The sequence below is a fragment of the Kogia breviceps genome, chromosome X, assembly GCF_026419965.1.
Source record: "Kogia breviceps isolate mKogBre1 chromosome X, mKogBre1 haplotype 1, whole genome shotgun sequence".
Taxonomy (NCBI): domain Eukaryota; kingdom Metazoa; phylum Chordata; class Mammalia; order Artiodactyla; family Physeteridae; genus Kogia; species Kogia breviceps.
In genome coordinates, this window is record NC_081330.1 from 8,380,634 (window position 1) to 8,407,967 (window position 27,334).

Genomic DNA, 27,334 nt, shown 5'->3' on the forward strand with positions numbered 1-27,334 from the left:
TATTTGTAAAGGGCTAAGAAGTAAGAACTAGTCCTAGTGCTTAAGTATCATGAAGATGGTACACCTTTTAAAAAAGAAAAAAAAAAAAAAAAGTCACAGGATTTTCTGAAGTTGCCTCTGGCCTCTAGCAGTCACATGCATCTACCCCAGTCTGCTATGTGTATATTATTCTGTTTGTATCATGATAGGAAAATGGTTAGGAAACATTGTTTATCCCTATGAGAAAATGAAATTTGGTCTGACATCATGTACAAAAATCTATTCTAGTTAGATTTAAGACAGTTCTGAAAGGTACAATGTTAAAACTTAGTTGAAAACATAGGACTACACTGTTCAGTACAGTAACCACAAGACACATCTTACAATTTAAATTGAATAAATAAAATCAAAAATTCAGCTCTTGATTCAGACTAGCTTTCTGAGGATCATCAGGGTTTGTAGTAGGAAGTCAAAATATTTTAGATGTATTAATGAGACACGGAAATTCCTTTCTTGAGAATTGCACGGCTACTTTTCAAAGGAGTTTAAACTTCATATGTATTTTAGCTTTCAGTTTGCCACTTAGTTTTCCATTGTGTATTTTAAAATCTGTTGTACATGTTTCTGGATGATACTATGAGATTTGAATCTTTGATCTCATTGAAATGATTCAGGTTTCAATATTCTGTTCTTTATTATTAAATATTAGATATAGATTATATTGAAATTATAGGTATTTGATATTTTAAATGAATAAAATTAGAAATTATCAATAAAGAAAATTAGAAATTAAAAAATTCAGTTCCTCAGTTCATTAAGCATATTTCAAGTACTCAACAGCCACATGTGGCCAGTGGCTATCATATGGAATAGCATAGATTATGGAACATTTGTATCATAAAGTTCTACTGGATAGTGCTGATACAAAAGATTGTCTTTTATGGCCATAGGGCCAGGGTCAGCAAACTTTTATGTAAAGGACTAGAGAGTAAATACTTTAGGCTTTGCATATCATTTGCTATCTCTGTTGCATATTAGTCCTTGTTTATTTTTACAACTGTTTAAAAACAAAAAACAATCTTAGGCCATAAAAATACAAAATCCTATATTTGGCCAATGGGCTTTAGTTTGATTGCTCTTGCTTTTGGTTCATGGAAAGATTTCTTAAGATGAGAAGCTCAAATATTTGGTAAATTTGGTTACATTTAAATTAATTTCTACTTATCAAAAGCCACCATAAAGGAAATGAAAAGAAACTACAGACTTGGCTAAGATAATGTGTAACACAAAACTGATAAAGGATAAGTATCCAGAATATATAAAGACTTTCAATGTATCAGTAACTGAGGAAAAAAAAAATGTTGTGGAACATCATAAATTCAAATGGCTGAGAATATAAATTGGTAAAACAACTTCGGAAAATCCTTGGTATTACCTATTATAGATGAAGATGAGCGAATTCTTTGTGCTATTGATTCCATATAGATATAAAATTTCCCCACGGAAATTCTTGTGCATGTGCTGCCAGAGACATGTAGAGAAAGTTCAAAACAATCATTGGTAGAAGCCTTAAACTAGAAACATGCCAGATGTCTATTAAGAGTAGAATGGATAAATATACTCATATGATGGGGTGCTACATAACAATAGAAAACAATAAACTACAGCTTCATGCATTAATATGAATGTATCTGAAAATATTGAGGATAATTAAGACATACCAGGAGATATTCAGTATGATTTAATTTCTATAAAAGTCAAAAAACCAAAACTGAATAATAATTTTAGCAATATATATATATACATATATATATATTTAGAAAAAACAGAAGAAAAGTGAGGGAATGATTAACATAAAATTTAGGGCCATGAAGGAGGGAGGTGAATGTGATCTAGTCGGGCACACAGGAGGCTTCAAAGTCCTGGTAATACTCTAGGTCTTCATGGATTTATCATCGTCATTTATTTTTAGATCTCAGGTACACACAGTTGAATAAGTCATGCTCACTGGATCTTGAAAAGATCTCATTGGCCTATGCATGGGCACAGATAGTTCTTTCTGAATTGTGTAGTAAATACCTGTGAACTCATCACTCAATGCAAGAATCAGAAGAATGTTGACAAAAACTAACATCTACCTATGTGCTACTCCATCCTGTACCCATGCCTGTGCCTACCTGAGATAGTATCCATTCTCAATCTTGTGTTACTCATTCGCTGCTTTTTAAGTCTGTCTATGCATCTATCTGTCCACACACGTGTTTATTTATGTATACATACACACAATCCATAATGCATATATGTTGTTCAAAAGTTTATAGGTATTGTTTTTACTTTCTAAATGGGGGGATTCTTGTTTTGGGACTCACACTTTCCCCCTTCAGCACTGTGTTGCTAATATTCAGTGTGGTTTTGCTAAGGCTTTTCTATATTGTTGGGTGTAGTTCTACTTCATTCACTTTGACTTCTCTGTAATAGTCCATTTGGGGATGACGTGGCAATTTATTTTCCTGTGGGGCACGTAGGTGTTTTTCTAGCATTGTTTTGTTCTTTCCCATTCTTTAAACTCTATATATGCTTGTATATGTATTTAGTAATACATTTTAAAAGCATGTCATATACTATTTAATGACATGGTGAGGTGTTTGCATATTAAGGGAAAAGGTTCAGGGTACTTAATAAAATGTGTGCACTGATTCACATTTGGAAAAAATAGTAAATGAAGAGGAAAGCTACACATACAGGATAATATGCAAAGGGCTAGTGGATGTAAAATATTAATACTATTTGAGAAACCGATGGGATGTGCATATAAATGTGTCTGCGTAGTTGGATAGATTTGAGTCATTAACATATATGTTATCATTTAAACCAGGGGAATGGATGAGATCACACTTGGACAGTGTAGAGAGACAAAGGGCCTAGGTGAGAAGCTCCATACAGACTAACAGTTAAGAAATAGATCAGAGGAGCGAATCTGGCAATAAAGATTGCAAATTAATTTCCGGAAAAGTTGGACGAAAATCAAGAGTGTGTGTTGTGGACAACAAGGGAAGAAAGTATTTCTAGAAGCAAGCTGCAGTCAGTCAGACCGCGGCTGAGTGGTCAAGTACGACAAGGCTGTGAAGTGCTCACTGGATTTACTAATAAGAAAGTCACTAATCTTGGTAAAAACCCTTTCAAGTGGTGGGATGGGAAAAATGGGGAGACGGAGGTAGCCAATGCAGATAACAATTTCAAGAAATTCAGAAGTGAAGGAGTGAAATGGCTAAGGGAGAAGGAAACTAGGTTGGAAGAAGCTTTTCTTACTTGTTTGGTATGTTTTTAGAATGAAAGAGAATTTGCATCTATAAATGTTAGGAAAGAGCTAGTGGAGAGCCAATGATAAGCAATAGTGGAGAGGCAGTGGGATATGCAGGTGAAAGTTCAAGTATGTCTGGAAGGATCAAGCAAAAGTTGGTTAAGGAAGCAGATCAAAGTGAGAGGGGGTGGTAAGTTGAGAGACTTCCTGTCTGAAGGGCTGTGTTTTCTCTTAAAAGTACAGTGAGGCAGGAGGTAATGGAGTTTTAAGAGTTGAAGTGGTTGCTTTGACTTCTGAAATAACTGAATAATTGTCCTACCTATGATATGTGATGCATTCAAGTTGCTAGTATTTTACTGAGGATTTTAAGATTATATGTTTAATATATTTTTGCTGCTGATGGGGGGAGTGGTTAATATATATGCATGTGTATAAATACATACATTATCAAACTCTAATAAGTCTGGAGCCAGCATTATTTGTCTTTCTTTTGTAAGGAACTTGTTTTGTTGATTTGTTTTTTTTTTTCTGACTAGATGATTAGAAGATTGATTATACTTAAAAAGTTTAATCAGGGTACGTGTAGGTGTTCATCTATTTTCTCTAATTTTGCCCTTTCAATTTTTAAAGCTGAAGTTTTACTTCATTCAATAAGGCTGTCTTCTCATTTATTTTTGCTTATTGCTTCTGTTATGATTGTTCTGGTGTCTTCTATGGGAATAACAGTTGAGAAGCTTCAGGGATTCAGTTTCTGCAGTAATTGTTTTGTTCTTTATTAGTTCTAATACTATGTAAGATCATGTCCTGGTACTTTATTTTATTGTAGAGTTTGCTTTTATTTGATGAATGGTGTTAGATGGTGAGTAAAATGTGATCTCGTTTCCGGGAATAAATATTTTTCACAAGTATGCTCTTATTCCCCCTTTTCAGTGCTAGAACAATCTCCTTATTTTATGCAGAATTATTTTTATATTTTATAATTCTTTTTTTGTTTTATTTTTTTAAAATTAATAAATTTATTTTTGGCTGCATTGGGTCTTCGTTGCTGCGTGCGGGCTTTCTCTAGTTGCAGCGAGCAGGGGCTACTCTTCATTGCAGTGTGCAGGCTTCTCATTGCGGAGGCTTCTCTTGTTGCAGAGCACGGGCTCTAGGCACGTGGGCTTCAGTAGTTGCAGCACGCAGGCTCAGTAGTTGTGGCTCGTGGGCTCTAGAGCGCAGGCTCAGTAGTTGTGGTGCACGGGCTTAGTTGCTCCGCGGCATGTGGAATCTTCCCGGACCAGGGCCCGAACCCATGTCCCCTGCATTGGCAGGTGGATTCTCAACCACTGCGCCACCAGGGAAGTCCCAATATATTTTATAATTCTTTAACAGTGAATTTCCTCAAAGTTTGTTCCCAGGGCCCTCCTCTTCTGACTTCCTATCTTCCCAGACACTCCCAGCTGTGCCTGAGGTCTCAGGGGTCACCTGTCTGCTTTACCATAGGATTTGTAATTCTGTGTTCTGTGATTATTTGAATTTTGTCAGTCTGACTTTGAAAGTGATCCTCTCTGAATTTCACTTGGTGAGAATTGTTCAGTTTATGGCAGGTAGGTGGTGATTTTTCTTCCAGTGCTGGGGCAAGTTGCCCTAATTTCTAAATTCCATGACTAGTCCAGCAGGTACTGGAATGGAGGGGCAGGCAGCCTCATGTGCATTAACTCAAGTCACCTTATTTCCTCAAAGTCTTTACATCATATTTTTATCACACGCTTTAGATTCTTTACAAATGCGTTTACATTACGAAGCATAAATGAACTTGAAGATTTGCCGCTATTTTAGTATAGTTGTGCCTTTTATTGTTTTGTTCTTGTATAAATGATAAATTTAGTCGCCTCCCATGGCCTGTGCAAGTGTCCATGAGTTTTACAGGTTTTATGGAAAGAGAAATCTTAGAGCAGATGAGCAGCCTCGTTTGCAGAGTGAGCTCTGAACTTCGAAAGGCAAAAGGCATCCTCTCAACAGATGAAGGGAACTGAATAAGGAGTGAAGTAAGTTCAGCTACAAACTCATGCCATCTGATAGATGTGACTGGGGGAAATACTATGAAAATGGTGTTATTGAAGAAGCAGATATTTATAGGAAATATTTTTATGTCTTTTACTCCTTGTGACCTACGACTTGAGGGGAATCTTGGTTCATTAAATCATTACACCATTCATCTTTGATGACTTAGATGTGAGGCATGGAAGAAGGTTTATATATAAATGAGTGTGTCTCAGTGGGCTCTTTCCTATCTGATATTTAGGAGAAAAATAGTTTCTCCAGCACTGCTTGGGCGCACCTTATTTCACCTCTAGAGCTCCTAAATCAAAATAGGATCAACTTATGCTACTTCATTATACAATATTAACATTAACTGCATGTAACAGGCAAGCTTTTTTATGTTCATACTCCCTACCCTACTGTCAGGCACACAAGGAGATATCATAAACCACTGTGGACTTTTTAGTTTGCAAAAATATTAGGTGACAGAATCATGAGATCATAAAGCAGAAAGGACCCTAAGAGAACGTGTGCTCTGCCAGTGTCTCTTTGGGCATAGCTTAGAGGGGAATGTGTCCACATTTTGCTTGAAGTGCTCCAGTAATAGACATCACTGATGATCCTTTCTCCAAGGTTCTGCCCTCGGATGGTAGAGGTAGGTATGTTTTTAATATATCTTAAAGTGTTTCTTTTTTTTTTTTCTTGTATTATAAGACAGTACCGTACAAGAAACTCTGCTTTAGTTACTGGGAATATGTACAAGTGTACATTGTTTGTTCTATATTAACTTTTCATGGTCAAGAAAACGATCAGATTCTTTAAGGATTCCTCATGAAACCCGTTCTCCATCCCTTCAGTTATTTTTATTGCTGTCTTTGGGACACAGTCCTATTCTACATTCCTGTAGAAAGCAGAGTACTTTGGCCAAAGGGACATGCGCTTTGGAACTTGGAAAAAGACAGGTTTCAGTGAAAGTTCCTACCTTCGTGTTAGCTGTGTTGCATTAGGGGAGGTTTCTTAAACAACCTGAACCTCAGTTTTGATATCTTGAAAAAGGGCATCATCTTACTGAACTTTGAATCCTAAACAGTTTTCAGCCCACTTGGAGCCACTTAACCCCTGGAGTTTATTTTACAAGCAGTACAAACAGTTCCAATCTTTCAAATCATAGAAGTCTCTAAGTGAAATGTCTAAGTCTCAGTGGAGCTGTCTCAGAGGAAGGAAAACAAACGATGGAAGGCCCAAAGTTAGTTCTGATACCCAGGCATCTGTTTACTTCATTGCTATTTTTAGTGATGTTTCTTATAACATATTGATAAGCTACAAAGAAAGATAGTTGGCATCTTGACAGCTTGCTGCTTTAATACAGAAGATCCATCAAAATACAAAGGAATATTTCTTGATGAAGAAACCCGGTGAATCATTTTTTTAACATTCTATGCAAGTACTTTGTCCACATGTACCTAATTATGGCTTGTGAATTTAGAAAGGGAAGTGAAGTTGTCTTCTTTTTTAAAGCTAATTTGAGTTTTGTATTGTCATAAGATCAGTATACAAAAGTCAATTATATTTCTATATACCATGAAGTTGTCTTTTATTAACAACTTTCTAAAGTGACAGCAGGGGCTTCCCTGGTGGCGCAGTGGTTGAGAATCCACCTGCCGATGCAGGGGACGCGGGTTCGTGCCCCGGTCCGGGAAGATCCCACGTGCCGCCGCAGAGCGGCTGGGCCCGTGACCCATGGCCGCTGAGCCTGCGCGTCCGGAGCCTGTGCTCCGCAACGGGAGAGGCCACAACAGTGAGAGGCCCGAGTACCGAAAAAAAAATAAAAATTAAAAAAAATAAAGTGACAGCAGCCCCAGTGTACAACGAGCTCTGGAATGAATGCCCCTTCTTGTTCAACTTTAGATTCCTGAATGTTTTACCCTGTTGAGCCCGCTCCGGCGTTTACATGGCTGCTGCTATGACTTCTCGGGGGCACTGAGTGGCAGGAGGGTCTGTCCTGGGAGACTTCCTCTTCAAGCCCTTCCCTTGCCTGCTGACTTTCTGCTCCCTGCCCTGTGGCAGTGCACGCATTCATTTGTACTCTCCCCACTCCCACAGTGGCTGCCTGTTGTAACGAATCCTCCCGGCACCAAAACTCATCCGTCTTCACTAGAACTAATTATTATCGAGGAGCAGAGAAGCAGAAAGAGCCAGATAAAGGCGAGTAGAGAAAGTATCCTCCGATCCAGTGGCAATACAAAGAGCAGAGAAGGTAGCATTGTTTTTCTGAGGTCAAAATAGATCGGAGGGAAAACTAATTAAAGGCACCCAGGAAAAAGAAGTTTTCCCCTTTGTCAAGTCTTTCAGTGGCTTAATCTTTATGCCTGTCGGGAACTTGAAATTTATCGAAACTCTTTTATAGTCACAATCTGAAGTTAGATTAATCTAACGAGTAATCTCCCTGTAGGTAGAAGACAGAATTGTATTGATATTTTGCAGATTTATAGGCTGGGGTGCAAAGAGTTAGGCGATAGTCCTAATGTTTTGAAACTAGTTACTATCCACGTTATTAGAGTAACTTTGATTAAGCAGAAGATAAGTGTGTTTATTAAACGTAAAAATACTGATAAAACAAAAGACTTCTTTCTATAATTTGACTCTCAGTACCCAAAGGGCTAGGATGGCGGGTGGAGAGAAACCAATAACATGTCAGAACTTACAAGGGAAAAGATTGAGCCCAAGTGAAACGTTTTAGCTCAAGAGAGCACATGTTTTTTCATGTATAAAATGAAGTTTATAATAGTACTTACCTGGCATAGTTGTGAGGATTAAATGCAGTCACAGATGTACCTGGAGGAGGACGTGGCTGTAGGAGATATTCACTAGGTGCACTATTTATTATTGCCATTGTCTGGCGTGTGTGACCATCCACCAGGACAAGGCTTACAACCTGGATGGCAGCTTGGCGTCTCCTGCTCTCACCTTCACAGCTCAGCCGCATCCAACACGCTTCTCATTCCAAACCCCAGGGGTTTAATGAGTCGGGTGCTGTCATCTGTGTTGGTGTGGTACAAAGAGCTGCATGTTGCATGGTCTGATTTTTGTGTCCATAATTGTAGATAAATCGACAAAATGAGAAGACGTGTATTTCTTCAGCACCAACAGTTCTAATCAGCAGAGGAGTCGAACTTGATCCTGGAGTTGGTCAGCCATGTGGTGCCGATTAGGATTAAATGCACAAACGTGGGAGTGTACTTAGCATCATGCCAGGAATGCACTAGGTGCTCAAAAAACAGGACTGTCATTTCCTGATGTAAATCATGGTCCTGGCCCAGCCAGGAGCCTGTTTTCTCCTCGAAAGCCACAATTTGTATGTAGTTGCCTGATGATGCAAGGTACTATGTCATCACGTAATAAATGATAGTAGACATTCTAGGAGTTTGTGAAAGTCTGGGGAGGCATTTCTTGTGAGGTGAGTCTGCAGGGATGGATTTGTGGTAAATGAGAGTCCTTGAAGGCTTGAGGGCATTCAGTTTCCTCCCTCAGAGGGAAGGGAAGTTTAGCATTGAATTTGATGTTCTCATTGAAGTAGTCTTCATCATGACAAATCATTTTGTTCACTGAATAAATAACGCTCTCTAGGGGGATGGATATTCACAGGTTCATGCAGTACATCAAGGGCACCCGTATCCTGGTGTCGGCTTTCCTGTCCAGCCTTGCCTTGTTCCCTTCCTGGACACCTGGCTCCTCTACCAGACTTCTAATGTTTCATTCCTTGGCAGAGACCAGCCTTGGCCATTCCTTTTTCTTGGCCTTTGAGCCAACTGGTCCATTCTTTTGTAATTTCCCACTCCTACTTTTCTCTAGGTTCAAATTCCCTGCCCATTCGTTGAAACAGAGTTTGTGGCTTGTGTCTTCTAGAAGAAGTTCCGAGATACTCTGGACTTAGCCATAACACATGCCACTTAATCATATGCTACCTAATGAAGTATCTGTGATCTTGATTTGGCTATTTTCCTGTAAATGTCTTTATTCTCTCAATCTTCTTGGGGGTTAAACATTATATTATGCTCTTTGTGTCACCCAGAGCACTGGACATGAGCACAACCGTACATATATCATCATAATGATCACTAACATTTATTGAGTGCTTATTATGTGCCAGGAACTATTCTATGGGCTTCACTTAAATTAACTCATTTAATCCTCCCCATACCCTAGGATGATGCATTTCACAATATCTGTTTCATAAGCTTACTGTGAGAATTAAATGAGATAGCACATGTTAAAGTGCTTAGAAAGAGTGTGGAGCATAGAAAGTGCTCAGTAAGTCTAAGCGCTTACTAACGTAATCACAGTTTTACAAATTGAAACACAGACTCAGAGAGGCTAAGTCGGTGGTTGAAATTGTCATAGCCTGTAAACAGTGTGGCCTATGTTCAGACTCAGGCATTCTAGCTCCAGTGAAAGTTTTCCTAAACATGAAATCCTACTTTCCTTGATATTATTATTATTTCTTTTACATCTTTATTGGCATATAATTGCTTTACAATGGTGTGTCAGTTTCTGCTGTCTAACAAAGTGAATCAGCTATATGTATACCTGTATCTCCATATCCCCTCCCTCTTGCGTCTCCCTCCCACCCTCCCTATCCCACCCCTCTAGGTGGTCACAAAACACTGACCTGATCTCCCTGTGCCCTTGATATTATTTCGATGCCTGGTCATCTTAAATTCAGTACAGAAAGTGCTCTAGGCAAGTTTCTCCTAGAGCTGTGAGCTCTCTGTTATTTATTACTTTTGTGTGTGTGACAACAGCATTTAATATTGACCATTTTTTCTGTTAATTATTTTACTAATCAAGGCAAAATGAGTGCAGATTAAAACAATGGTTAGTTTGTGTTAAATTTGTAAAAGTAAAACAAATGGTAGTATCTAGTGTGGTAAATAAACTTGAAACTGATCTCCAGTGACTCCTACCTTCCGGTGTCCACACCATTGTAGAAAACCCTCCACTAGAGTTGGAGTGGGACATGTGACTCGCTTTTAACCAATAGAATGCGGTAACAATGATGGTCTGTTACCCCTGTGATTACATAAAGTTATGTAAGAATCTCTTGCTAGCTGGCTCTATCTTAGGCTGTTGCCCTTGACAAAGTAAGATGCCATGCTGTGAACTGTTTATGCAGAGGGCCCCATGGCCGGGAACTATTGGGAGGCCTCTAAGAGGTGAGGGAGGGTTCTTGCTGAAGAAAACAGATGTCTCTAGCCTTCCAGCCAGGGAGAAATGAATCCTGCCACCAGTCTGAGTCAGTTCCCAAGTGAGTTCTTCTCCAGGTAAGAATGCATCCTAGCTGACATCTTGATCATAGCTGGTAAGACTCTGAAGCAGAGAACATAGCTAAACCATGCTAAGACGCCTGACAAACAGAAGCTGTGAGATAATCGATGTGTGTATTAAGCCATTACATTTGTGGTAACGTGTTACGCAGCAGTGCATACCTGCTACATGTAGTGATGGTGAAGGTTCCAGTGAGTTGACCCTCTCTAACTCCTTTGACAGGACTATGAATCATAAAGCAGTTTAGCAGTGTATCTTGTAATTGCCCACACCCTCTGATGCCAAAATTTTGCTTCTGAATATTTATTGTCGAGAATCTAGTGTGGGAAATTGGTTCAAGATGGTGGAGTAGAAGGACGTGCTCTCACTACCTCTTACAAGAACACCAGAATTACAACTAACTGCTGCACAATCATCGACAGGAAGACACTGGAACTCACCAAAAAAGATACCCCACATCCAAAGACAAAGGGGAAGCCACAATGAGATGGTAGGAGGGGTGCAATCACAGTAAAATCAAATCCCATAACTTCTGGGTGGGTGACTCACAAACTGGAGAACACTTATAGCACTGAAGTCCGCCCACTGGAGTGAATAATCTGAGCCCCACATCAGTCTTCCCAACCTGGGGGTCTGGCAATGGGAGGAGGAAATCCTAGAGAATCAGACTTTGAAGCCTAGTGGGATTTGATTGCAGGGCTCTGACAGGACTCGGGAAAACAGAGATTCCACTCTGGGAGGGCACACAAAAAGTAGTGAGCGTGTCGGGACCCAGGGGAAGGAGCAGTGACCCCATAGGAGACTGAACCAGACCTACCTGCTAGTGTTGGAGGGTCTCCTGCAGAGGCAGGGGGTGGCTGTGTCTCACAGTGAGGACCAGGACACTGGCAACAGAAGTTCTGGGAAGTACTCCTTGGTGTGGGGCCTCCCAGAGACCGCCATTAGCCCCATCAAAGAGCCCGGGTAGGCTCCAATGTTGGGTCACCTCAGGCCAAACAACCAACAGGGAGGGAACCCACCCCACCCATCAACAGACAAGCGGATTAAAGTTTTACTGAGCTCCGCCCACCACCAGTCCCTCCCATCAGGAAACTTGCACAAGCCTCTTAGGTAGCGTCATCCACCAGAGGACAGACAACAGAAGCTAGAAGAACTACATTTCTGCAGCCTGTGGAACGAAAACCACATTCACAGAAAGACAGACAAAATGAAAAGGCAGAGGTCTATGTACCAGATGAAGGAACAAGATAAAACCGCAGAAAAACAACTAAATGAAGTGGAGATAGGCAACCTTCCAGAAAAAGAATTCAGAATAATGATAGTAAAGATGATCCAGTACCTTGGAAAAAGAATGGAGGCAAAGATGGAGAAGATGCAAGAAATGTTTAACAAAGATCTAGAAGAATTAAAGAACAAACAAACAGATGAACAACACAATAACTGAAATGAAAAGTACACTAGAAGGGATCAATAGCAGAGTAATTGAGGCAGAAGAGCGGATAAGTGACCTGGAAGACAGAATGGTGGAAGTCACTGCTGTGGAACAGAAAAAAGAAAAGAGAATGAAAAGAAATGAAGACAGCCTAAGAGACCTCTGGGACAACATTAAACGCAACAACATTCGCATTATAGGGGTCCCAGAAGGAGAAGAGAGAGGGCCCAAGAAAATATTTGAAGAGATTATAGTCAAAAACTTCCCTAACATGAGAAAGGAAATAGCCACCCAAGTCCAGGAAGCACAGCAAGTCCCATACAGGATGAACCCAAGGAGAAACGTGCCGAGACACATAGTAATCAAATTGGCAAAAATTAAAGACAAAGAAATTATTGAAAGCAGCAAGGGAAAAATGACAAATAACATACGAGGGAACTCCCATAAGGTTAACAGCTGATTTCTCAGCAGAAACTCTACAAGCCAGAAGGGAGTGGCATGACATACTTAAAGTGATGAAAGGGAAGAACCTACAACCAAGATTACTTTACCCAGCAAGGATCTCATTCAGCTTTGATGGAGAAATCAAAAGCTTTACAGACAAGCAAAAGCTAAGAGAATTCAGCACCAGCAAACCAGCTCTACAACAAATGCTAAAAGAACTTCTCTAAGTGGGAAACACAAGAAAAGAAAAGCACCTACAAAAACAAACCCAAAACAATTAAGAAAATGGTCATAGGAACATACATATTGATAATTACCTTAAACGTGAATGGATTAAATGCCTCAACCAAAAGAGACAGGCTTGCTGAATGGATACAAGAATAAGACCCATATAAATGCTGTCTACAAGAGACCCACTTCATACCTAGGGACACATTCACACTGAAAGTGAGGGGATGGAGAAAGATATTCCATGCAAATGGAAATCAAAAGAAAGCTGGAGTAGCAATACTCATATCAGATAAAATAGACTTTAAAATAATGTTACAAGAGACAAGGAAGGACACCACATAATGATCAAGGGATCAATCTAAGAAGAAGATATAACAATTATAAATATATATGCACCCAACATAGGAGCACCTCAATACATAAGGCAACTGCTAACAGCTCTAAAAGAGGAAATCAACAGTAACACAATAATATTGGGGGACTTTAACATCTCACACCAATGGACAGTTCATCCAAACAGAATAATAAGGAAACACAAGCTTTAAATGACGCAACAGACCAGATAGTTGTGATTGATATTTATAGGACATTCCATTCAAAAACCACAGATTACTCTTTCTTAAGTGCCATGGAATATTCTCCAGGATAGATCACATCTTGGGTCACAAATCAAGCCTCAGTAAATTTAAGAAAATTGAAATCATATCACGCATCTTTTCTGACCACAGTACTATGAGATTAGAACTCAATTATAGGGGAAAAAACATAAAAAGCACAAACACATGGAGGCTAAACAATATGTTACTAAATAACCAAGAGATCACTGAAGAAATCAAAGAGGAAATAAAAAAATAACTAGAGAGATGACAATGAAAACACGATGATCCAAAACCCATGGGATGCAACAAAAGCAGTTCTAAGAGGGAAGTTTTATAGCTATAAAAGCCTACCTCAAGAAACAAATCTCAAACAATCTAACCTTACACCTAAAGGAACTAGAGAAAGAAGAACAAGCAAAACCCAAAGTTAGCAGAAGGAAAGAAATCAAAGATCAGAGCAGAAGTAAATGAAATAGAAACAAAGAAAACAGTAGCAAAGATCAGTAAAACTAAAAGCTGGTTCTTTGAGAAGATAAATAAAATTGGTAAACCATTAGCCAGACTCATCAAGAAAAAGAGAGGACTCGAATCAATAAAACTAGAAATGAAAAGGTTACAACAGACACCACAGAAATACAAAGCATCCTAAGAGACTACGACAAGCAACTATGCCAATAAAATGGGCAACCTGGAAGAAATGGACAAATTCTTAGAAGGGTATAACATTCCAAGACTGAACCAGGTAGGAATAGAAAATATGAACAGACCAATCACAAGCACTGAAATTGAAACTGTGATTTAAAATCTTCCAACAAACAAAAGTTCAGGACCAGATGGCTTCACAGGTGAATTATATCAGCCATTTAGAGAAGAGCTAACACCCATCCTTCTCAAACTCTTTTCCAAAAAATTGCAGAGGAAGGAATACTCCAAAACTCATTCTATGATGCCACCATCACCCTGATACCAAAACCAAAGATACTACAAAAAAAAAAGGAAATTACAGACCAATATCACTGATGAATATAGATGCAAAAATCCTCAACAAAATACTAGCAGACAGAATCCAACAGCATACACCACGATTAAGTGGGATTTATCCCAGGGATGCAAGGGTTCTTCAGTATACACAAGTCAATCAGTGTTACACACCATATGAACAAATTGAAGGATAAAAACCATCTGATCATCTCAATAGATGCAGAAAAAGCTTTTGACAATATTCAACACCATTTATGATAAAAACTCCAGAAAGTGGGCATAGAGGGAACCTACGTCAACATAATAAAGGCCATATACGACAAACCCACAGCAAACATCATTCTCAACAGTTAAAAACTGAAAGCGTTTCCTCTAAGATCAGGAACAAGACAAGGATTTCCACCGTCGCCACTATTATTCAACATAGTTTTGGAAGTCCTAGCTATGGCAATCAGAGAAGATAAAGAAATAAAAGGTATACAAATTGGAAAAGAAGTAAAACTGTCGCTGTTTGCAGATGACATGATACTATACATAGAGAATGCTAAAGATGCCACCAGGAAACTACTAGAGCTAATCAAAGAATTTGGTAAAGTTGCAGGATACAAAATTAATGCACAGCAATCTCTTGCATTCCTATACACTAATGATGAAAAATCTGAAAGAGAGATTAAGGAAACACTCCCATTTACTATTGAAACAAAAAACATAAAATACCTAGGAATAAACCTACCTAGGAGACAGACCTGTATGCAGAAAACTGTAAGAGACTGTTGAAAGAAATTAAAGATGATACCAATAGATGGAGAGATGTTCCATGTTCTTGCATTGGAAGAATCAATATTGTGAAAATGACTGTACTACCCAAAGCAATCTACAGATTCAATGTAATCCCTGTGAAATTACGAATGGCATTTTTTACAGAACTAGAAGAAAAAAATCTTAAAATTTGTATGGAGACACAAAAGACCCCGAATAGCCAAAGCAATCTTGAGGGCAAAAAACTGAGCTGGAGGAATCAGACTCCCTGACATCAGACTATACTACAAATCTACAGTAATCAAGACAATATGGTACTGGCACAAAAACAGAAATATAGATTAATGGAACAGGAGAGAAAGCCCAGAGATAAACCATTGCACCTGTGGTCAACTAATCTATGACAAAGGAGGCAAGGGCATACAGTGGAGAAAAGACAGTCTCTTCCATAAGTGGTGCTGGGAAAGCTGGACAGCTACATGTAAAAGAATGAAATTAGAACCCTCCCTAACACCATACACAAAAATAAGCTCAAGTGGATTACAGACCTAAATGTAAGACTGGACTCTATAAAACTCTTAGAGGAAAACATAGGCAGAACACTCTTTGACATAAATCACAGCAAGATCCTTTTTGATCCACCTCCTAGAGTAATGGGAATAACAACAAAAATAAACAAATGGGACCTAATGGAACTTAAAAGGTTTTGCACAACAAAGGAAACCATAAACAAGATGAAAAGACAACCCTTAGAATGGGAGAAAATATTTGCAAATGAAGCAAGTGACAAAGGATTTATCTCCTAAACATACAAGCATCTCATTCAGCTCAATATCAAAAAAACAAACAATCCAATCCAAAAATGGGCAGAAGACCTGAATAGACATTTCTCCAAAGAGGACATACAGATGGCCAAGAAGCATATGAGAAGCTGCTCAACATCACTAATTATTAGAGAAATGCAAATCAAAACTACAATGAGGTATCACCTCCTACTGGTCAGAATGGCCATCATCAAAAAATCTAGAAACAACAAATGCTGGAGAGGGTGTGGAGAAAAGGGAACCCTCTTGCACTGTTGGTGGGAATGTAATTTGATACAGCCACTATGGAGAACAGTGTAGGGTTCCCTTAAACTAAAAACAGAATTACCATACGACCCAGCAATCCCACCATTGGGCATATACCCAGAGAAAACCATAATTCAAAAAGACACATGGACCCCAATGTTCACTGCAGCACTGTTTACAACAGCCAGGTCATGGAAGCAACCTAAATGCCCATTGACAGATGAATGGATAAAGAAGATGTGGTACATATATACAATGGAATGTTACTCAGCCATGAAAAGGAACAAAATTGGGTCATTTGTAGAGACGTGGGTGGACCTAGGGACTGTCATACAGAGTGAAGTAAGTCAGAAGGAGAAAAACATATATCGTATATTAACACATATATGTGGAATCTAGTAAAATACAGATGAGGTGGTTTGCAGGGCAGAAATAGAGACACAGATGTAGAGAACAAACGTGTGGACAGCAAGGGGGCAAAGCAGGGGCGGGGTGGGGGTGGTGGGGGTGGGGGTGTGATTAAATTGGAGACTGGGATTGACATTCATTTGTGGGTGAGAATCTCAGTTCACCAACTTGACAGAAACTTTACTGTCTTTTCCCTTTTGATCAACTTTCTTTGCATCCTGGACCCTCATCCCACTAATTTAGTGAGATATTCTATCACTGGTATTTTTGGATGTCCCGTCTTCCACCCTGTCTTGGCACCAGAGTTTCAGAGACTTCCATGGTAATGGGAAAAAGGGTGAAGAGGCTCTGACCTGTGCCCTGACATGGTTAGTGCTAATAGGCCTTCATTCGAGGCCATGGAATTTCCATGTGTGTAAGGGCTCTCTGCTGTATTGCCACTGTGTTTTGGGGACCCCAGGCCCAGATCCAGCTTCCTGTACCGTGTAACCATTAGTTCTGGGATCCTGCTATATTCCTGACATGCCATTAAGAGTAGCGAGCAGAGATCTGCTTTAACTGACCTATTGGTTTTTCTCCTTCCTCCATTCCTGGAGGGAATCACTCGTTTAGTCTTGGGGGAAGCCCCTGTGTCACAACTGCCTCTACACAATTGTTGTTTATTTCCTTCAAGCAGGGAGCCCAACAAGCTGCACCGGCTCTCAGCAGAGGCATGTCTGTTTTGTAAGAACGTGAAACACAGGGTATATTATCTGTTTGAATGGAGGTTAGTGAGAGGGGGAATATAGGAGGAAAATCTATAACTTAATATCTTAAAATTTTCTAGCGGGAAATAGAAGGTATTAATCTTTAAAGAACACTTTGATTCAGCCTTGGCTAAAATCAAAAGAAAATATAAGTCACAGTGATATACGATGAGAACCCTCAAGATGAAATAATCTTGTTGATATAAATACTTAGGGAATTCAAAGCCCGGTGTGGCCTCCCCTTCTCGGGCAAGCTAAGTGAGGGAAGGAAAAGGGGAGCACAGGACATTTACCATCCAACAATCCGGGAAGCACACCGAGCAAAGAGCTCCATTGGAGACTAACCAGTTTTGAGGCAAAAGTCTAATTCAGGTGTAAACTTCTCTGTTTTTACTGCTAAAGGTTCTTTAGAAACAGGAAAATAATAACTTTCAGAAATGAAACCTTTAACCTCAAGATGTGTGGTGACCACAAAACCCATGTAACATATTTATAATAGGAAGTGACACACAGTTTTTTCCTTTAAAATATAAAGGATCTTGTTAGTCTTACTTGTAATAATACTTCCACTTTGTATATGAACTCATGTGCCGTCTGGTGTTTAAATTATCTCAGCATATTTCGTGTGAATTTTCTCATTAGTCATAAGGTATCAGACCTTTTGGTTGTTGCAGATAAATAAAAAACAAACTACCATAGGGAAGCAGAGTGTATACCTATATTGGTGAGAAGATGAAACAGATACAGAGGCAGTAAGTGGGAAGCAATAGATAACTGTCAATTAGAAAGGATCATTGGTTTAAAAGAAAAAGTTGAAGTACTGTTCTGTATGCTTTCCCTGTGGTATATTATGTACTTCTCTAGCCCTGTTACCTGTTAGGAGGGCTATTTGTCCCTCCCAGTGTCTGCGGAGCTATAGACATTTCCACCTGGATATCTCACAAGTCCATACTACTGATGTGTATTCCTCTTCACAATCACTGCTTTTCTTTATTTCCCTAATATCCAGAAATGGCTCTGCCCTGTAACCAGTTGTGCAACTAAGATAATCTGAGTCATCCTTGATCGCTTCCTTGGTCACCTCCGAATTCCAGTCTTCAAGCCTTGTGCCAAAGCCTGTGTCCATATCCTTACCTCCATGATGTAATTCAATCATGATAATTATCAAGGTTCAATTATAGATCACTTATCACAAATCAGTAACCAAGATAAGGTGGGACTACTCTTATTCTCTTCTTACAGATAAAGAAATTGGAGGTTAGGTAAATTAAATGATTTGATCAAGGTGACATGGTTAGCATGTGAACATAGATATGCCTGAATCCGAAGTTCATATTCTCAGCCACTCTGCTATACTGACCAATTGGATATTCCTACAAAATAGTTCTCAACTCCATTCTCTCCTTTTCCATTGCCATGGCTTCAGTCTGTATTATTCTTAGCTTTCTCTTGGCTTATTGCTAAAATATGAGATAATTTTCTGTCTCTAGTCTCCACTACTACTAATTGATTTTCGACGGCACTGTCAGTGGAATCTTCTGGAAACATTGCTATGCTAACATCTCTATCCTGTTTAATAAGGGAGAGGAAAAAGTGGCAGCTATCTACTGAGTTCCTAACTTGTGCCAGAGGCCCTACTAGGCGATTTATGTGTGAGAATGAGGAGAAACGGAACAAAAAGACCTGTGGTGACTTCAGTGGTGAACTGATGGGCCGTGATGCCTCTGGTCAGTTACTTGCCTTGATCCATGCCCCTTTACAATATGACTTTGCAGTTCCAACTGTCGGGGAGGAAAAATAATTTTCCTTCTACCCTTCTAGGTTCTTGGCTGAGAAGCCTCTGTAATAAAATAGATTGACAGGACAAAAACAGAAGTTTAATAACATATAAACTTCCTTTATACATGGGAGACACCCAAGATAACTGAATACCTCCTTGAAACTGAGTAATTCCCAAGCTGTCACCTTAGGTACTATTTCCAGCTAAAGACTAAAGATGTTGGAGTGTTACATGGGAGGCAGTTATGGTAGGTGACCAGGAAAAGCACAGTAAATGAGAGTAAGGCAGATCTAAGGCTAAGTTTTTGCCTTCTCCACTGATAAAGAGTTTCCAGACATTTAGCCCTCCTACAGCCTTACAAATGGAGATTTCCCTTGTGCATGTAAAGATCTCTTACAAAAGGGTAACTTCTACTGTTTTCAGAGCTTTTCCTTTGTCTGCCGTCTTTAAAAATAACCTGCTCAAGAACATGGCAGATTTGAATGCTGTGTCAGTTACAGTCCTAGGTTCAAGAGTCCTCAAGCATTTCCACTTTTTGGTTTGGAATCCAGTCCTTGTGACGTGAGCAAGCCTGGGCTAGCCTCCTAGAAGAGGAGAGACCCCCCGGGGCAGAGCTGAGTGGGTCCCTTCGTTCTAGCTGAAGCACCAGAGGCTGGAGCGATAGCACAGATCAGCAAAGCTGCTTACCTGAGCCACAGCTGTACCCAGATGCTTGAGGGAGAAAACAGATCAGAGGAAACAGCCAGCTGAGCCAATCTGCAGAATTGTGAGCTAAATAACTAGTTGTCTTTTTAAGCCACTTCCTTTTCGGTAACTTTCCATTGTCACAAAATAAAGACCAGATTACTTACTGTGAAATAAGAAATCTCCCACATTTTCCTCTTGATCTAGGTTTACAGCCTCAGTGCTAGTCTCTCTACCTCTCTGTCCCCAACACTCTAAGCCAGTCCAGAGACCAATCTAGATCTACCGAATCAAAAATACTGGGCATTAAATCAGCTCAGAAGGTTTTAAAGAGTTTCTTGAGCCATATTCCAGTCTTCGTGAAACAAACTTTATGAGTGGGACTGCAGAATCTTTTTATTTTCATTTAACTCCATAGGAGATTCTGATGGGATTGATTTTCATATTCTGGTTTGAGAATAAATGTCCTCAGCTCCTGCCATGCTCTTGTGCAAACACAAAGTCCTCCTAGGTTTTGATCATGATGTCATACTCCTAGAATGCCCTCTTCATGCTTCAGCACCTGGTGAGCTCATTTCTGAAGTCTGATCTAGGGTCTTTTCTCTCTGTAGCTTCCCCTGGATCCCTCAAACCATGTTGAATGAATGAATTCCTCATCTGTGCCCTCATGGCATTACGTGCCTCTGAGGACTATAGCAGTCATCACATTTTCTTAAAAAACTTGTTTACACATCTGACTTAATTCATGACTGCTGTTTTCAGGGGCAGAAAGCTTGATCTTACTGTTCTTTATACCTCCAGAGCCTGCTGAGCTCCTGGTACATATTCAATAACTGTTAAAACGAATTGACATTTTGTCCCTAAAGGTTTTCTTTAAGTTCTGGTTCAATATTTTACTTGAAAAGTTGTGAATTCCCAGAATATAAGTATGAATTATTTTTCGATTAGCTGTTATTTAAAAAAAAAACAAACCTGGGGCTTCCCTGGTGGCGCAGTGGTTGAGAGTCCGCCTGCCGATGCAGGGGACACGGGTTCGTGCCCCGGTCCGGGAAGATCCCACATGCCGCGGAGCAACTAAGCCCGTGCGCCACAACTACTGAGCCTGCGCTCTAGAGCCTGTGCTCCGCAACGGGAGAGGCCGCGACAGTGAGAGGCCCGTGCACCGCGATGAAGAGCGGCCCCCGCTCGCCACAACTGGAGAAAGCCTTCGCACAGAAACGAATACCCAACACAGCCAAAAATAAAGAAAGAAATAAATTAAAAGAAACAAAAAAAACTATTTTATGCAGTTCTTCTCCTCTATGTACTATACAGGTAATAGGGGTCAGAATGAGGTATTTTCATAGTATTAAAGTCTTTTGTCTCTCTGTTTTGTATGCCCTATTCAGTCGTCTGAGGTTTCCATGTTCTCCCCTGAATTAGAATTTTTAGAAAATTATTAAAAATAAGTTTATATTTCATGGTATCTCCAAGTTGCCACAATGTAAAATCTCAAATAGAACCCATTTTTAACAGTTGAAATGTTACTACATTTTAGTTATATGGTCTATGTATAATTACTGTAAACCAAATTTATCACTTTCAATTTAACAAGGAATTTATTTCCGAAGTGTCAGATGATATACAATTGAGCCAAATCCTTGTGGAATATGTTCGCTGTAAACACTACTTCACCAGTCTTTCAGATTACATGTCACTGGAAATTTAATTAATTTATGTAATGGTATATCTCTATCCAGAAAATTTATACCATGTCTGTTAAGTTGGTCTGTTTCTTGTATTAATGAAATGGTTGATGTCAAAAGATTTTAATTGAAACTAGTGAAAAAGATGCATATTGTTTCCATTGGATAGCTCAGTGAAGGAGATATTCTTGAATTTCATGTAGCTTACATTAGATTCATCAACACAGTAGTTTATGGGCTTTGTGTTTAATTTCAGTTTATTAGCATGAGGAGATCTGCTTACTCTTAAAGCTGGCTACCAGCAGCATTTCCTCATGTAATTTTGAGGAAGGTCAACAATGTATTTTTCTCAACTCAGCCTTTTTGGGAAGCAAATCATCTGTTTTCCACATAGAGAGAAATGGCTATAACCCAGAAATAATAACCTTAAATGTCATTTTTAGTTGGAACCTAATTACTCTATCTTGAAATACTACATCCGCCCATGAGTCCTAGTTGGTTTATTACCAGCAGCAATAGCAGTCTTACTACTTAATCCATAGTGTGCTACACCATAATCGAGGCCAAGGCCAAATTTCTCCTGGAAGGAATCCGTTTGGTGTGACCCTACAGAGCTTTGGGGAAGATTCTGCTACCTCAGTTATTATTCTGGCCAAATGTATCTTGATCATTACATGCCTCAGGCTCGTTCATGTAATGTCTGTGTGAGCACACAGTATTCTGAGACACCTTTTCTTATCAGTGTCAAGAAATGCTTACTGAACATTCGCTCACTCATGGCGGTGGCAGCACAGTGGAAAGTGTTTGAGTTGCTTACGTTGGAAAAATCTTGGTATAACTTACAGTTTTAAGGTAGTCATCAAACAGTTCAAATATTTGCCTGTGAAAGGAAATTTCTCTTCACAACATAAATTGCCTGTGATGTAGGTCTGGGAGGCTTAGGGGTTATATGAGTCAAATGTGATGATGTTGGGTCCTTGCCGTCCAGGGCTGTATAAACTAGGAGTTCTTCAGGTTCCTAACTTGGATTCCTTGAGAACATGGTATATTTTTTCTCCTCCTTTGGCCACTTCATTAGCTCTTCCTTGTCGGCCTACTCTCCAACTGGGAACATACCCAAGACTCAAACTCGGATTTTCTGTCTCTTTATCACCTCTTTTAGTTACCACCTCTCTGGGGGTAGCTCTTTTATTTAGATAATGTTTTAGCAAACATCTGCTTTGTGACCACCCTGTGCTATATGTTATTACGTAAAATGATTAAAACCAGGCCTGTGCCCTGATGGTGAGTACATGTTGGTGTGTGATTAAAATTAGTGAGAAATACAGATACCATGGTGGGGTGTGGGGGGGTGGAAATGAGCTCAATTAGAATTGAAACAGAAATATATTCAATTTTTAGGTCAATTACTGATTTACTCTGTGCTCTTGCATAAGAGACTTCGATGGGCTGGATTTTCACTATTAAGGGAAATAGGTTAGATTAGAATGATCTGAACATTCTTCAAACTCTGGCCATCAACTAACTCAACATTGATTTTGGGGCAAGAATCTAATGGGCTAGCATTCATTTTCTTTGTGCACACAGTTCCACTGACAACACTGGCAGCAAAACAAATCCTTTGTCGAGCTCAGAAACTTCTGTAGAGCCCAGGACCAGGCAGTAGCTTGCAATGTATTTATACCATTTTGACTCTTTTCCCATATACATCATACTCTTCCTAGAGTGTAGAGAAAGGAAACTAATTCCTAAAGAAGTTTTAGGATTAGTTGCCTCAGGAGGAAATAAACACCTGCTTTGAAGTATGATTTTTCCAGCTTTGTTGAGATATAAATAATATTGTATAAGTTTAAGGTGTACAACATGATAATTTGATATATGTATATATTGTGAAATGATTACCACAGTAAGGTTAGTTACCGCTTCCACTCCCTTACATGGTTGCCTTTTTTTATGTGTGTCAAGAAATTTTACTGTCTCAGCGACTTTCAAGTATACAATACAGCATTGTTAACTATAGTCACCATGCTGTGCAGTAGATTCACAGAACTTACTCATCGTGTTACTGGAAGTTTGTACCCTTTGACTATCTTCACCCGTTTCCCCCACATTGCCGCCTCTGGTAACTACTAATCTACTGTTTCTATGCGCTCATCTGTTTTAGATTCCACATAAAAGTGAGATCATAGAATATTTTTCTTTTAATGTCTGACTTATTTCACTTAGCATAACGCCCTCAATGTTCATCCACGTTGTTGCAAATGGCAGGATTTCCTTCTTTTTTATGGCTGAATAATATTCCATCGTGCAGTTGACCCTTGAACAATGCAGGTTTGAACTGCTCGGGTCCACTTTGCATGGATATTTTTCTGTAGTAAATACTACAGTGCTATATGGTTTGTTTTTGGTTGAATTCATGGATATGGAAGGCCAACTGTATTATACATGGATTAAACCCTGCATTGTTCAAGGGTCAACTGTATGTATATGTGTATGTGTGTGTGTATACACGCACCACCACAGTTTTTTCATCTGTCCGTCCATAGACTGACACTTAGGTTGTTTCCAATCTTGACTGTTATAAATAATACTACAGTGAACATGGGGGTGCAGATATCTCTGAGATAATGATTTCATTTCCTTCCTTTCCCAGAAGTGGAATTTCTGTATTATATAGTAATGTCATTTTGAAATTTTTGTGGAACCTCCATACTGTTTTCTGTAGTGGCTGTACCAATTCACATTCCCACCAACAGTCCATAAGGATTCCCTCTGATCCACATCCTTTCTAGTGCTTGTTATATCTTGTCTTTTTGTCGATAGCCATTCTAACAGGTGTGAGGTGAGATCTCATTGTGGTTTTGATTTGAATTTCCCTAATGATTAGTGATGTTGAGCACCTTTTCATCTACCTGTTAACAATTTGTTTATCTTCTTTAGAAAACTGTATAGGTCCTTAGCTCATTTTTTAATGTCATTTTTTTTTTTTGCTCATGAGTTGTATGAGTTCCTTACATATTAGCTTCTTATCAGATGTGATTTGTAGATATTTTCTCCCATTCTTAGGTTGTCTTTTCATTTGTTGATTTTTCTTTTCTGCTGTGTGGAAGCTTTTTAGTTTGATGTAGTCTCATTTATTTTTCCTTTTTTTTGCTTGTGCTTTTGGTGTAATATCCAAAAAAATGATTGCTGAGACCAATGTCATGGAGCTTTGGCCCTAAGTTTCCTTTTAGCAGTTTTACAGTTTCAGGTCTTATATTTAAGTCTTTCATTCATTTTAGTTAATTTAAGTGAGCAGTGTAAAGTAGAGGTCCAGTTTCATTTTTTTGCATGTGGATATTCAATTTTCCCAGCACCATGTACTGAAGAGACTGTCTTTTCTCCATTGAGTATTATTGGCTCCCTGTCAAATATTACTTGATCGTACATGTGTGGATTTATTTCTGGGTTCTCCATTCTGTTTTATTGGTCTGTGTATCTGTTATTATGCTGGTAGCATATTGTTTTGATTACTATATATCTTTTTATTAGAGAATTTAATCCATTTACATTTAAAGTAATTTTTGATAGGTAAGGATTTACAATTGCCACTTGCTAATTGTCTGTTTTGTAGATCCTGTTTGGTTTTTTTGTCCTTTCTTGCTCTCTTTGTGATTTAATGACTTTTTGTGGTGGTATTCATTTACTCCTTTTTCATAATCTTTTTTTTTTTGGTTTCTTGTTTGGTGAACATTATTGGTTTTTTTTTTTTTTTTAGATGTTGGCGGTAGGAGTTTATTAATTAATTTACTTTTGCTGTGTTGCGTCTTCGTTGCTGTGCGAGGGCTTTCTCTAGTTGTGGCAAGCGGGGGCCACTCTTCATCGCGGTGCACGGGCCTCTCACTATCACGGCCTCTCTTGTTGCGGAGCACAGGCTCCAGATGCGCAGGCTCAGTAGCTGTGGCTCACGGGCCTTGTTTCTCTGCAGCATGTGGGATCCTCCCAGACCAGGGCTCGAACCCGTGTGCCCTGCATTAGCAGGCAGATTCTCAACCACTGCGCCACTGGGGAAGGCCCTTTTTCCATAATCCTTTGTGTTAAAATTCTTTTTTTAAAAAAATTAATTTTATTTTTGGCTGAGTTGCATCTTTGTTGCTGCTCACGGGCTTTCTCTAGTTGTGGCGAGTGGGGGCTGCTCTTCGTTGCCGTGCGTGGGGTTCTCATTGCAATGGCTTCTCTTGTTGTGGAACATGGGCTCTAGGTGTGCGGGCTTCAGTAGTTGTGGCTTGCAGGCTCTAGAGTGCAGGCTCAGTAGTTGTGGAGCACGGGCTTAGTTGCTCTGTGGCATGTGGGATCTTCCCGGACCAGGGCTTGAACCCGTGTCCCCTGTATTGATGGGCGGATTCTTAACCACTGAACCACCAGGGAAGCCCTATCTGGGACTTTTAAGAAATCCGAATCTATCAGTAAACGTTTATGTTTGCCTCCATAAAGATATCATAGGTTTTGTGATTTGTAATTCCTTTTAGGTGACTTCTGGATTTTGTTGCTGTTGTGAATGGGATATTGTCTGTTACATGTTCTAATTAATTATTGCTTTTGTGTGGCAAGGCTCTTGATTTTGCTATATTGTCTTCCCATACACTTTCTTTCTGAAGTCCCTTATTTGTTTGAATATTCCACACACTGATTCCTTTTAATTTTCTAGGCAGTTGATGATATTGTTACCAAATAGTATCTCTTTCTTTTCAATATCATTTATCTTATTTATTTTGATATCCATATCTCTGTCTTTGCGTTCCAGTGCAGTTTTGAACAGTAGAGGTGAGAGTATCTGTCTCGTTCCTGACTTGAATGAGAATGCTTCTAACATTTCACATCTAACTATGTTTGCAGTAGAATTTAGGAAAAGCAAGTTCCCTCCTGTTCTTAGTTTGCCAGAAGTTTGTATTATGAACTCATGCTGAATTTCTTTCAAAGACTTTTTCTATACCCATTGGCACAATCAGATGTTTTTTTCTCTTCTAATTTGTTAATGTAGGGAATTATAATTGAAAGTATTTTCTAATGTTAAATCATATTTTCATTTCTTGGGCACAGCCCATTTGCTCATTTAATTCGCTGCTCAGTTGACTATGCTATTGTAAGATATTTACTACTGTGTGAATGAGCTTGGCTCAAGTGTTCTTTTCGTGGGGGTGGGGATGTCCACATTTGGTTTTTGAATCAAGGAGAGCTGGCTGGGGAACATGAGTTGCATGATTTCCCCTCTCCCTTTTTGGGAGTATGCCTTAGAACAGTTTGTTTTCTCTCTTCCAGAAGACCACTCCCTAGGTGGTGTACTTCCATTAGGAGGTATATAATGCCTGGTCGTTCTTTGTGTTGATGTTAGCAGTCCGTGGTTATCACCTTTATCAATCCATTAGGAGTCACAGAATGTTCATTCTCTCACTCCTTCTTGTGCTATTAGCTGAAATACCTCTATACGTGGAAACCTTTCCCTGTCCACGGTTTGGTTATCCCGAGGGAACTTGCTGTGTTCCCTTATATTAAAATCCCTTCATCTAAAGTTTGTACAAGTTTATTTCGTGTGTTTGTTCCTGATTTTTCTTTAGTAATCATATGGATATTTGCAAATATGACCATCTTATAAGTATTTCTAGAGGAATGTCTTGTGTTCATTGGCTCTGCTGTTTCTATTTCATTACTTCTGCATTAATCTTCATTATTTCCTGGCTTCTACTTCTTTAGGTTGGATATGCTATTCACTCCATACATTCTTGAGGTACTTGGCTGTTCTAAATATTTATTATTCTCCAAAACATCTATTGAAAACTATACATTTCTCACTGAGTATCACTTGAGCTGTATCATACAGATAGTATTTTATAGCTTCATGTGTATTGCCT